The sequence below is a fragment of the Papaver somniferum genome, unplaced genomic scaffold (genome assembly GCF_003573695.1).
Source record: "Papaver somniferum cultivar HN1 unplaced genomic scaffold, ASM357369v1 unplaced-scaffold_135, whole genome shotgun sequence".
In the NCBI taxonomy this organism is placed as follows: Eukaryota; Viridiplantae; Streptophyta; class Magnoliopsida; order Ranunculales; family Papaveraceae; genus Papaver; species Papaver somniferum.
This window is the reverse complement of record NW_020622713.1, coordinates 6,406,158-6,417,946: the sequence shown is the minus strand read 5'-3', so window position 1 is coordinate 6,417,946 and position 11,789 is coordinate 6,406,158. Positions and strand designations below refer to the sequence as shown.

The window sequence follows — 11,789 nt, the reverse complement described above, 5'->3', positions numbered from 1 at the left end:
GGGATTCAGAGGCGTAAGGAACGCGACTGTACCTTAATCAGTGTGAGATTGGTTAGGGCTCAACTACATTCCAGTTCGAAGTTAACTTGTAGTAGGCTAGAGTCTGTAGCGGCTTAATACAGTGTGGTGTTCAAATTTGGACTAGGTCCCGGGGTTTTTATGCATTTGCGGTTTCCTCGTTAACAAAACTTCTAGTGTCTGTGTTATTCTTTTCCGCATTATATTTTTATATAATTGAAATATCACCGGTTGTGTGTAGTTCAATCAATTGGTAAATCCGACCTTTGGTTGTTGATTGAAATTGATTGACACTTGAACATTGGTGTTTGGTACCGTTCATGTTGTATTCTCATAATAATCAGGCTCACGGATTTCTATCTGTTTGATTGCATATTATATTGAGAAACTGATATATATATATCTTGGATATATTTTCCTTGATTGATTCTGACTGTCTAGTTGATTCTCTTGGAATTATATTGGAGTTAGTCCATACAGATTTCCTAAACGAAATATTGAGTGTGGTTGTTGTACCTGTGCTTTCTCAATTTATATTATATCAATCATAATAAATGTACAAAAAAATCAAAATCAATTTTCTGGCTTTTACAATTTCATGAAATTAATATACAAATTGAGATAATTAAACAAATTGATTATAAATTTTAGCCAAATACTACCAAACAAACAACTCATTAGTTCGAAATTAATCAAACATACAATACATAAGAAAAAAAAGTTAATCAAACAATCACCTGAACCGGTTGAATTAGATCGACTTCTTCATCAATTTCATTCAAAAAATATTTTAATTTTTATTCTCATCAAGTTAAGTTAGTATGTTTATCAAACACGTAATCTTTAAATTTTACTAATTGAAACAGCTACAAGAGTTATATTCATTCAATTGACCCTTATATCTTAATATCAAAGAAAAACAAAATTGATCATCAATAAAACGAAAGAGTTGTTTCAGCAGGAATGACAAAGAAACTAGTAACGTTTGTATTCATTGCAAAGTTATCGAAAAATATGAACCGTTCCTGAAGATTTTAGAAACAAAAGCATTTGTTCCTGAAGTTGGAGCACCTAAGGAAACAAATTAGACGTTTTTGAACACATTGCGAACGAAAACATTACGTTGTTAAATTTTGATGAAATGCCTGACAAGGTTTTTTGTTTTTCTGTTTAATCAACAATTTTGGTTGTGTTCAATGCACCGACTCATATCAACATAGTATTTTCATTTAACGGAGACGAGTTTTAGTAGATGGTGTTGCTAAAATTGGTGGCGAACTCGTTTTGGGGAAAAAACATATCTACAACAGTCATCTAGTATAATTAAATTTGGTAAATTTTGCTTCAAAGAGAAGGAAAAATGCATTTAAAAGGCACAATTAGGAATTTTTTTTGGAAAACTTTAAAGGAATTTTTTTATTATAAGATTCTAGATAAAACCTAGCGAATATTCTCCAAGCTTACCCAACATACCAGATGCAGATGCTAGGTCTTCCAAAAGAAACTCTAGATAAGCTTGACAAAATCCAAAGCGATTTTCGGTGGAATAAAGATAAGCCAAACGGAAAAGATGGTTACATAAAAGCGTGGAAAGGCATGTGTAAACCTAAATCTCAAGGGGGGTTAGGAATTAAGAATCCTCACAACTTCAATATAGCCCTTCTAACGAAACTAGCGAGCAGAGTAATGACAGAAAAATATTAACTATGAGTAAAACTTCTAGAGGAAAAATACTACCATGATTCAAACCCATTTGCATCGACCAGAAATTATGAACTCTCATGGATATGGACAAGCATTCAAAAGGGCCTCAATATAATAAAAGGAAACTTTATTTGGCAAGTGAAATATGGAGCTAATACGAAGATATGGGAAGATAGTTGGATCCCTAATACGGATACAATGAATACACCAAGTGATAGAGATGATCCTCTGCCCCAAAAAGTCCAATAGCTATTTAAAATCGACTGTTCCTGGGACATTGAAAAAATTGATGAATACTTTCAGCCAGATATTAAGGAAAACTTTTTAGCTATTACACCGAATAAAAATAAGAGGGATCGGATTAGATGGAAACATCATATTTCTAATTCTTTCTCGGCGAAAAATATTTACAACTATCTCATCAAGCAACGTAATATTGATGAGGAGGATATAGCTTTTCCATGGAAATACCTCTGGAAACTACAGACAATCCCTCGGATAAGACTATTTATATGGAAACTGGTTCAAAAGGAGCTTCCGACCAACTGCAGACTAGCAGCTCACAACGCAAAAATGTCTCCTGAGTGTCCTTTATGTGACACTCAATCGTCGGATACAGAAGACCACCTTTTTAGAAAATGTCATTTCGCTAGATCAATATGGTTTGGCTGCGATCTGAATTCAGTTATTTCGCAAATTAACTCGGACTCAATTGTTAAGTGGGTGGAAACTTGGATATCTGATCCTAATTTATCAAACTTTTATGATCAAATCGCAACAATCATCTGGTTCATTTGGAAGTATAGATGTGAAGTGATTTTTAGGAAGACCAACCCAGATCCATTCTCTTTGATTCAACAGATTAAAAACTTCTTACAGGCTTAGCCTTTCAAAAAGAAGACAATTAAAAAAGATATTTCGGAAAAGAAAGCTATTAAAGCTGCTTGGAATGATTTCAAAGTGGATTGGATAATTTTTACAGATGTTTTTTTTAACAATGAGAACTTGTCCATGGGTTACGTCTTCATTCTTTATTCGGTAAAACAAGAAACTTTTATACATCTTTCTGCAAGTTCGGATTGGGCGTCCTCGGCTTTACATGCAGAAGCAAAATCTCTCTTAAATGCTTTAAAATGGCTACAAGACAATATTCTTTCTAACGTTTTTATTACTACAGATTGTAAAGTTCCAGCGGATACCATTAATACAAAAGGAACAGACGTTCCTTGGGCAGCAGAGAATACCATAGAAGAAACTACTACTATTCTAGACAGATTACCTCAAGCAAAGGTAAAATTCATTAACAGATATCACAATGCAGCGGACACAGTGGCAAAATAAGCAAGAATCAGAAGACTACAACACATGACGAAACATATGCAACAGCAAGTGCAAAAAGAAAGTATCCTTTCTAATATTTTCTGAAAAAATGAACTGTAGACCTTCTTTATTATATTGCTTAATTAATGTATTCATCTTTTCTATCAAAAATAATAATATTCATGGCCCAATTTGAACCGCACAAGGGACGCACACATATTTTTTCTTTCACATTCTGAGAACATACTTTCGACCCAAAGGTTATATAACAAAATTATTTAACACACATTTTTTTTCTGATCGATTAAGATATTTGTTGACTTAAACTAATTTTGGGCAATGCCCAATACAAAGGTGGTCAAAGAAACTCTTCTTCTGTCATTAAATGACCAAAAATTCTATTTAAATCGTCATGTTAAACTAAAAGAAAACCGTACTCTCACACAAAACTAATAATGGGACCTTCTGTTTGCTTTTTGAAGGATGTGACCCACAATTTTTCTGGCTTAGCGGTTTTCACATAGTCTAAAAGAGCGATCTGTATAGAGTCATCCTTTAATGACATGTTACAAGTATTAATAGCATATTTAGATACAAATTTAGAAGTTACTTTTTGAATTCTGAAAGCAAAAAAGTTAGAAGTTAGTTTAGGCAAACAATTTCATAATGACTTCTAAAAGCAATAAAAAAACACTTCTGTTACTGGTAGCCAAACATACAATAAAAAAAAATAACTCTTTTCTACCCTTGACGAGACCATCAGACCATAGCAAGGTGTTCCCTGTCGAGGACATTTTCTACCCTTAACGCACATGCTTCACTCTTAAAGCCTTCCAAGAAGTGCTTTCTTCCCTGGGCCCAAGCCTTTCGAAACCAGATCGACGAAATCGAGCCTCCAACCGCGCCTTCACTAACATTTGAAAGTACAGTTTGGTTTGACTAAGTAGAAATTCATGTCCAGCACAAACAGATCATGTCTGAGTGGTGTAGTGGTTATCACGTTAGTCTCACACACTAAAGGTCCCCAGTTCGAACCTGGGCTCAGACATTTTTATTTCATATACTTTTTTTTATTATGATATTTGGCGAGATGCAGCCAGCGTTAATAGTTTTGACGCTGTCTATGAGATACGAAAATCAGCAGAAGCAAAATAAAAATGGAGATGCAGGGTATCGAACCCTGTACCTCTCGCATGCAAAGCGAGCGCTCTACCATTTGAGCTACATCCCCACGCTTGTACCGTTTTTCTTGTTTTCCATGGATGTCTGGGTTTGAGAAGAAGAAACAACACTTGCTGCTTCTACTGGACTACTCTCACTTGTAGTTGTAGAAAATGCAATTGTAAACATGGGCAGCATGCTTGAAGCTCAGGTAAATACATGTGTTAGTGTCAGAGGGTACCAAATTTTAGTTTGTTATTGCCATTGGGTTGATCATTAGCTTATTGACGACAGTAAAGAGTAGATAATTTTCTGCATGTCAACATTTTTTGTACATAAGATCGAACTATTGTGCTCCAAGTTGAGTACGAATTATAACCGATCTATCTATGGAACACATACCAGCATGCTGCACGCTGAAGGTTGTTAGTATATTTAGAAAATCTTTCTTCATGAGGAAGAGTTTCCATCCATTCCAGCATTGCATCCCAGTATGACTTGGTGATTCTTTGAATGGTTTCCCCACAGCAGCCTGCATCTTCTGCAACCGGCAAGGTCTTACTCGTCATGAGCCTCTCCAATGTTTCTCCACAGGAATCTGACATCTGTTCCATCTCATCCGCACGCGCCTGGCATTGGTCTGGCGCCGGTGGTGGTGCTGCGAAATCAAAGTAAGCAGGAGCAAGTGGTTCTTCTGATGGAAGTGGTGCTTCTCTTGGAATTGCTGCTAGTACTGCTGCTCCGTTAAAAAAGATGCAGACCAACATTGAAACATTGAAGAGTGTTGCCATTGCAATTTTGAAATTCCTTTAAGCTAGAGTTACTTCTTGGCGATATCAAACATGGAACTGCAGCCCTTTTATATTTTTGTATAAAGAAAGGGAAAATTGAGAAGTTTAGTAGCTTGTCACGGGAATGCCACACCTTTTGTGTGGTCATATCACCTTCACAATCACTCAGGCAGTGGGAGGCTGGTAGGTAGGCATGCAGGGATGCATCGACCTAGAAAAAAATTTCTAGGCCAAGGGTTGATCGGCAAGGCAAACCAAGGTTGCGGCAAACAAATCAACGGGCATATATATAAGTCCATCGGATTTTGTGAGGTTAAGACATGTATTCCAACGTCTTAAAGGTTCTTTTTCGGTTTTGGTTCTATTTATGTTAACCGGGCCTGTAGAGGGCCGTGTATGCATGGCCCGCAAAAAATCTACCGCAAATAGGTAATTGCAAACAAGTAATTTAAAATTCGTCAAGGAGTTACCATATTTAATACCGTAAAATAATCCCACATCGTGGAAGCTAAATATGGTGAATAAGTTTATAAAGAATTTGTGCCGGAGTACAGAACGCCAATGGCAAGAGTTGGCAACTTGGGTCTGAGAAGCTAGCACCGTAGTCCCTGGGGCCCTCACCGAGTTGAGGCTAACCAAACTGTTGCTCCCATACACGGTCTAATCTCAGCACCCATGGATTGCCGTTGGCATTTTTGCATCTTTTTTGTCTGGATGCAACAGCCAATCCACTGGACTAGCTTCCATAGACTTGGTTACACAAGAGTGTCTCCAGCACAAGTGAGCCAACTTGCATAATCTCACTGCGAGCTGATTCCTTCTTGGTGGCCTCCATATCCACACCATCTCCGCCAATTACAAGCACAACCTGACTGTCAGGACCATGACTTACGCAAATGACTAGAAGATCAAGCAACCAACTAAATGAGAAATCCGGAAGTAAGTTCACAGTATCAACTAAATGAGAAATCCAGAAGTAAATGTATCTATACCTGAGACAGTAAATCATCTCCTATATGAATCCATATCTGAGACAGTAAATCAGCTCTTATATGAACCGGGTTGGATGTTTATCAGCAATAACCAGAACTTCAGATGGGCCAGCAGGTATGTCTATCGAAACCATCACTTCACTGTTCTGCATCGATGATGATAAGAATTGGACATAGATCAGAACATTTAAAACATGAAGACAAATAGTTTGGTACAAGAAGAAAAGGCAGCACTAGAAACGGTAATGGAAGTTCTCAGTGCTAAAAAGAGGAGATGACAACAATACCTGGAAAATCATTTTTGCAGCTGCGACTTACTGATTTCCAGGTCCTAAAGAATTTGCCACATCGAACTTTTAACTAAGCTGAATTTCTATAAAACTAATGAAAGTGTTGGAGAACATTAGAACCCTCGGACAAGATGAAGTCCCACACGCCATTGCTGAAATGGCCTGCATACATGGAAAAGATCGATATTTAGTGTTTCCATCCGAAACTGTATAAAATAAAAGGATCTAATCTAGATGTAGTGCTTGATAAAGGTTACTGAACCAAACACTACCTGCGCTACCCCGGCTTTAAGACTATGAGTCACACCAGCCTACTTGCCACAATAAAGCACCTCCTAGAGAAAGAAGAAATAAAGAGAGATTTTTTTAGCTTAATGTAATGTAATATTGGCAAGGTAAGGTGACATGATTCACAAGAGTAGATTGGCAAGGTAATAACCTTGCAGATGCTGCCATATTTTCCAGGACAAGAATCTTGCATGTGCAGGCTGGTGCAGAACGAACAAAATATCAACCCATCTGGCAACCGAAAATCTAAAGTCACCATACAGCATAAATATGGAATTTCGCTGTTAACATAAACTAGAAAGACATATGACAGTGAAGGTAGAACTGCAGTTCCCCCAGGAACATAAAGACCCACAGAAGTAATGCACCTTGAAACTTTGACCAAATAGAGGGTCAAACTAGTGATATGTGCTACATTCTAGAAAAAAGCGAAAGACATGTCCACTTTAACTATTGTTTTTCCTACTAATTCACGTTAAGACTGCAATTTATACTTTTTAGAATGCACTGGTGATGTGAGGAGAACATCCTCTGGAAAACTTAGGACTTGGATCATATACGAGGGTATATATAAACGAGGGTCTTCAGGGCTCCTTTGAATCGGAGGCAACTCTGTTCCAAACTTTGCTAAAGAGAGCAAAACAAAGAGAAAAAAAATGGGATGAGGACCAGTGAACTTCAGACGAAAACCCATCAGCATTCTTCTAATTCGGAATCCTCGTTTAGTTTTAAATACAATCACTTGATTTCCGATCATACTGAAAAACGTGAACCAGAAAAACAAAAGCGGATTGATATTTTACTTACTTTCATGTTCTCAATTTTCACCAGGGTACATATAGGGCATAGGCAACATCAGATGCCTCTTTAACAGCTGGATAAGCTGCGCCCACACCAAAAAAAAAAAAGGCTTAGCAAATAGTCTTATACAACTGAAGTAAAACATTGTCTATACACTTACTCACAAACGACAATCTAAAACAGATATTTGGCCTACCCGGGTATAAGGAAGATCAGCAACTCATTTAATGATTTTGTCCAGGGAAACTTTGTCAAACCTCGTAGTATAACTACAAAATGAAGAAACAGCTAGATCAAATCGTGATAGAGCATACGCTGAATTCCAGCATAGAAAAGAAAAAAAGGCTTCATGAATGACCGAGAAGCACACAGTGTAAGAATCAAAGAAACAGCAATTACGCACATCATTAACAGTATGTTGGACCTATTCCAGTACAATCCCCACAAATCAAGCAGGTGATTAGTTAAATTGTCAACTCACAAAGTGAACCTTACTGTACTAAAAGTGGAAGAGAAATCAATACGAGGGCGAGCCTTAAGGCTATTAACCTCAGTCTTTGACAACTCTGACAACCTGTAAGACTTCATAGCACACGTTATAGTGTTATTCTTCGGTTCTGTCATAACAACTAGAACCTAGTTTATGTTAAGAGGTTTACACAAATTTCCATTTCCCATCAAAAAACAAGTTTGCCACCAGTGCCAGTGGGACAAATTATTTGAACGCACATTTATAAAAAATTCTATCTCTATCACTTAGCTATCTCATGGAAGATCATTTACATCCTTTAACAACTGAATTAAGCTAAGCTGATTGAAAACAAAATACAAAAATTAACACTTAAATGCCATTCAGAACTAGCTAAATCATCAAAAACGAACAAATTCTTAATTGGGTATTGGTAAAAATCGAAATTTTATAATGGGTTCAAAAGGGAAAAAAGAGATTATTACTTACTTGCAGAGAAACGGAGAAGAGAGTGAAAATATGAAGTTTTTCAGGAGGACTCAAACAAGATTCGGAGATTCCGAAGCAATTACTACTCTATTAAGAGAAATAATTTGATTATTTAGGGTTGTAGGGTATTAATGGTCTGCTCTGGTCTGGTCAATTCCCCTTCCCTTTCTCTCTTCTTCACTTCAGACGAAAGGAACTTTTATTTCGAAGGCTGTTACTGGGGGGTCACACTCCAATAGTGGGGTTTTACTTCAATTCTTAATGTCCAAAAAAGTGGTTATGGGATATCCTAACACATATATAAAATGTCTAGATTACCCTTTAACTAGAAGTAATTTTACGCCCAGATTTGGATTAATTCCAACCGTAAATTTTTATTTGCATGTAATTTTACGTCCAGGTTTGGATTAGTTCCAACCGCAGAAGCTCATTTTACGTCCAGGTTTCTTTTAATTCCAATCGTAAAATCTGATTTTACGTCCAGTTTTCTTTTAATTCCAACCGTAGAAGTGATTTTACGTCCAGGTTTGGATTATTTCCAACCGTAGAAGTGATTCTATGTCCAGGTTTGGATTAATTCCAACCGTAGAATTTTATTTGTCCAGGTTTGAATTAGTTCCAACCGTAGAAGCTCATTTTACGTCCAGGTTCCTTTTAATGCCAATAGTAGAAGTGATTTTACGTCCAGGTTTGGAATATTTCCAACCGTTAAAGTGATTTTACGTCTAGGTTTGGATTATTTCCAACCGTAGAAGTGATTTTACGTCTAGATTTGGATTATTTTCAACCGTAAAAGTTTATTTACGACCAGTTTTTCTTCCCACAAAAACTTTGTCCCAGAATTCACCAAGTATACAACAAAATTCATTAATTTAATTTTTATCTAATTAAATTAAATTAAAATTAACTAAATAAGGGTTGCTTAGTCATTACAAAATTATTTGAGATAAGGAGTTTTTGATATTACTTATGGGTGACCCGTTTTTGTCCTATTAGGTGACGCCCCTCTAATGGAATGTGACGCCCGATAATAGCCTTCTTTATTTTTGTGATAGGATACGCCAATGCCACACATCATTTATCACGACGCAAAGGCTTATTTTGGTTTTGACCTTATAAAAAGAATCATATTATTGGGGCTTAGAAAGTCCTGGTCGTTTGACCATTTTGGGGGCCTAAATGCTTAGGGGAGGCAAAAACTAGATGGGAGATTGAAATGACTTAAAAGTCTGATTTACTCTCTCCTTTAAATAAAACCAAATCTTAATTTTAACCCTCTCCCCATTCATTTTCTCTATTTTCCTTCATCTTCTCAAGAACTCTCAAAAACCAAAATCAAAAACTTTTTATTCTCAATTGATTCTCAAGATGGCGGCAAGGCCAAGAGTGACAAGATCCGGCCGATTGAACCCAGATTCTGAATCAGGGCAAGTTATTGATGTTCCTTTTCATGGTCATGTAGTGAACCAATCTCTTCAAACACCTTCAAATCCTCCTATGTACCAATCTGTTCAAACACCTGCGAATCCTCCACAAATGACTCCTACTAGGTAAGAATCGAAAAACCCAGCAGTTATTTTACGATTAGATTGACAAAATAGGTTCAATCATCGATTTAGGGTTTCCAAAAATGGTTTTCTGAAGCGTTTACGGGCGTGATATCACATCGTCCTGGCCGTAATGTTTACCTAACGGTTGGGATATCAAGAACTCCTAGCCGTTAATGTCTCTTGCGGTTAGGGAAACTTGAGAACCCAACCGTGAAATACATCACGGATGGGATTTTCTTAGCCGTAAGTCGTCCTGTGTTACAGAGTAAAATTGAGTTATGAGTGTTTCGGTTGGGAGTTTCCTCATCTTAAATAAATTTTCCAAACCGTTATTTGTATTTTCTAGCTGATACTCTGTTTATGGTTTGTTTGTCCGCATATTTCTAAGCCGAGACTATTTTTATGGTTATGAGGTCTCACTTTTCCCAGCGGATAAAGTTTATAACGGATGGGTTATCTGTTATTTCCAATCTGTAATCCTATCTTCTAATATGTTTTTCATCATTTTTAGGAACCCTGAAAAGGAAAAAGAACCCCATGAACTACCAATGTGTGATATTGCTACGATGATGGTACGTAGGCTAAGTATATGATTCTTTTTTTGGTATACGTTTCTCAAATTATGTACCACTATTAATTGAATGATGTGAAAATAGGTCAAGAGAGCTAAGTGGATTGCCAGGGGACTGAGACGTAACATTGAGGAGTTTTTATATTTGGATTGCGAGGAACAAAGAACACTGATTCTCAGGCTTCTGGAGTTACATAATCCAGCGAAGGATGATCTCTATACTAACGACGAGGATGATTGGATTAGTCTTTCCCAAACTCCCGACAGTTCTTCATCATCTTCTGAGGATGTTCCTTCGATTGTTGGTCGTAGTGGATGATTGTAGGTTATGTACTTGTTTAAGTCATTCCAGCTTATGTTTATGCAGACTTTTAGCATGTTTAAGGTTATGGATTTGGGTGAATTACTTTTCAGAGTTACTTTTCATTAACCTTGAATGAATGGATAATAGTGTTTTGGTTCTTAATTTATCAGATCCTTGTTTAAGATACTAACAAGATTACCAGCTGTAAGTTGTATTAACGACTAGAATTATCAGCCGTAAGTTGTATTAACGTCTAGGATTACCAGCCATAGAACTGACAGTACCCAGAATTACGGGTCGGAATCCCAGCCGAAATAATCTTTACGGTTTGGTGTCTCAGCCGCAACTAAGTAAAATCTGAAACTGATATTACATGAAGAGTTACGGCCAGGATTACCAGCCGTAGAACTGACAGTACCCAGAATTACGGGCAGAAAACCTAGCCGAAATCGGTTTTACGGTTTGGTATCTCAGTCGTAACTTAGTAAAATTTGAAACTGGTATTACAGGAAGAGTTACGGCCAGGATTACCAACCGTAAATTTTACATTACCCAGAAATACGGGTTGGATTCCTAGCCGTTACATGATTTTCGGTTAGGTTTTCCAGCCGGGATTCTCACTTGGGTTATTACGGCTAGGTCGTGTCAGCATATGACCTGGCCGTAAATATCTCTAAATAACTACATAACTTTATCATATTATCATTACAAACACATAATAAGAGTAAAACTAGATTCTTTATATATAATGAATGATTCCAAATATATAGGTTCACCACATTGTTATCATATTATAATTTTAATCACCACCCTACAAAAACATTGTTATCATATACCTTCACACCACATTTACTCATCCTCATCCTCATCGGAACTCATTAGTACATACAACGGGCCATCCCCGGATAACTGTAATGCATCCCACAATTGAAATCTTTCCTCGAACCTATGACACCAACTCATTGGTATTTCGCCGTCACATCCGTCTACCTTCCTTAATGGAGGTAATGGGCATCCATCTTTCAATTGGAGGCCGATATA

At 36.9% G+C, this 11,789-nt stretch overlaps 1 long non-coding RNA gene and 2 other non-coding genes across 5 annotated transcripts; 1 reads left to right on the top strand and 2 right to left on the bottom strand.

The window, feature by feature from the left end:
* The first annotated feature begins 4,017 nt into the window (after positions 1 to 4,017).
* On the top strand, positions 4,018 to 4,090 carry TRNAV-CAC. Its single transcript has one exon. It is a non-coding gene; the product is annotated as a tRNA-Val (tRNA).
* A 110-nt stretch (positions 4,091 to 4,200) lies between these two features.
* TRNAA-UGC lies at positions 4,201 to 4,273 on the bottom strand. The gene has a single exon. It is a non-coding gene; the product is annotated as a tRNA-Ala (tRNA).
* A 1,195-nt stretch (positions 4,274 to 5,468) lies between these two features.
* Positions 5,469 to 8,477, bottom strand: LOC113334235. 3 transcript variants are annotated; one of them, XR_003352668.1, is made up of 8 exons: positions 8,324 to 8,477; positions 7,562 to 7,947; positions 7,372 to 7,447; positions 6,716 to 6,795; positions 6,549 to 6,611; positions 6,274 to 6,438; positions 5,987 to 6,132; positions 5,469 to 5,894 (listed from the first exon to the last, which is right to left on the bottom strand). It is a non-coding gene; the product is annotated as an uncharacterized LOC113334235 (long non-coding RNA). The 3 variants fall into 3 exon arrangements; XR_003352667.1 differs by having other exon boundaries at positions 7,562 to 7,634; XR_003352669.1 differs by having other exon boundaries at positions 5,469 to 5,866; positions 7,562 to 7,634.
* Positions 8,478 to 11,789: the final 3,312 nt, after the last annotated feature.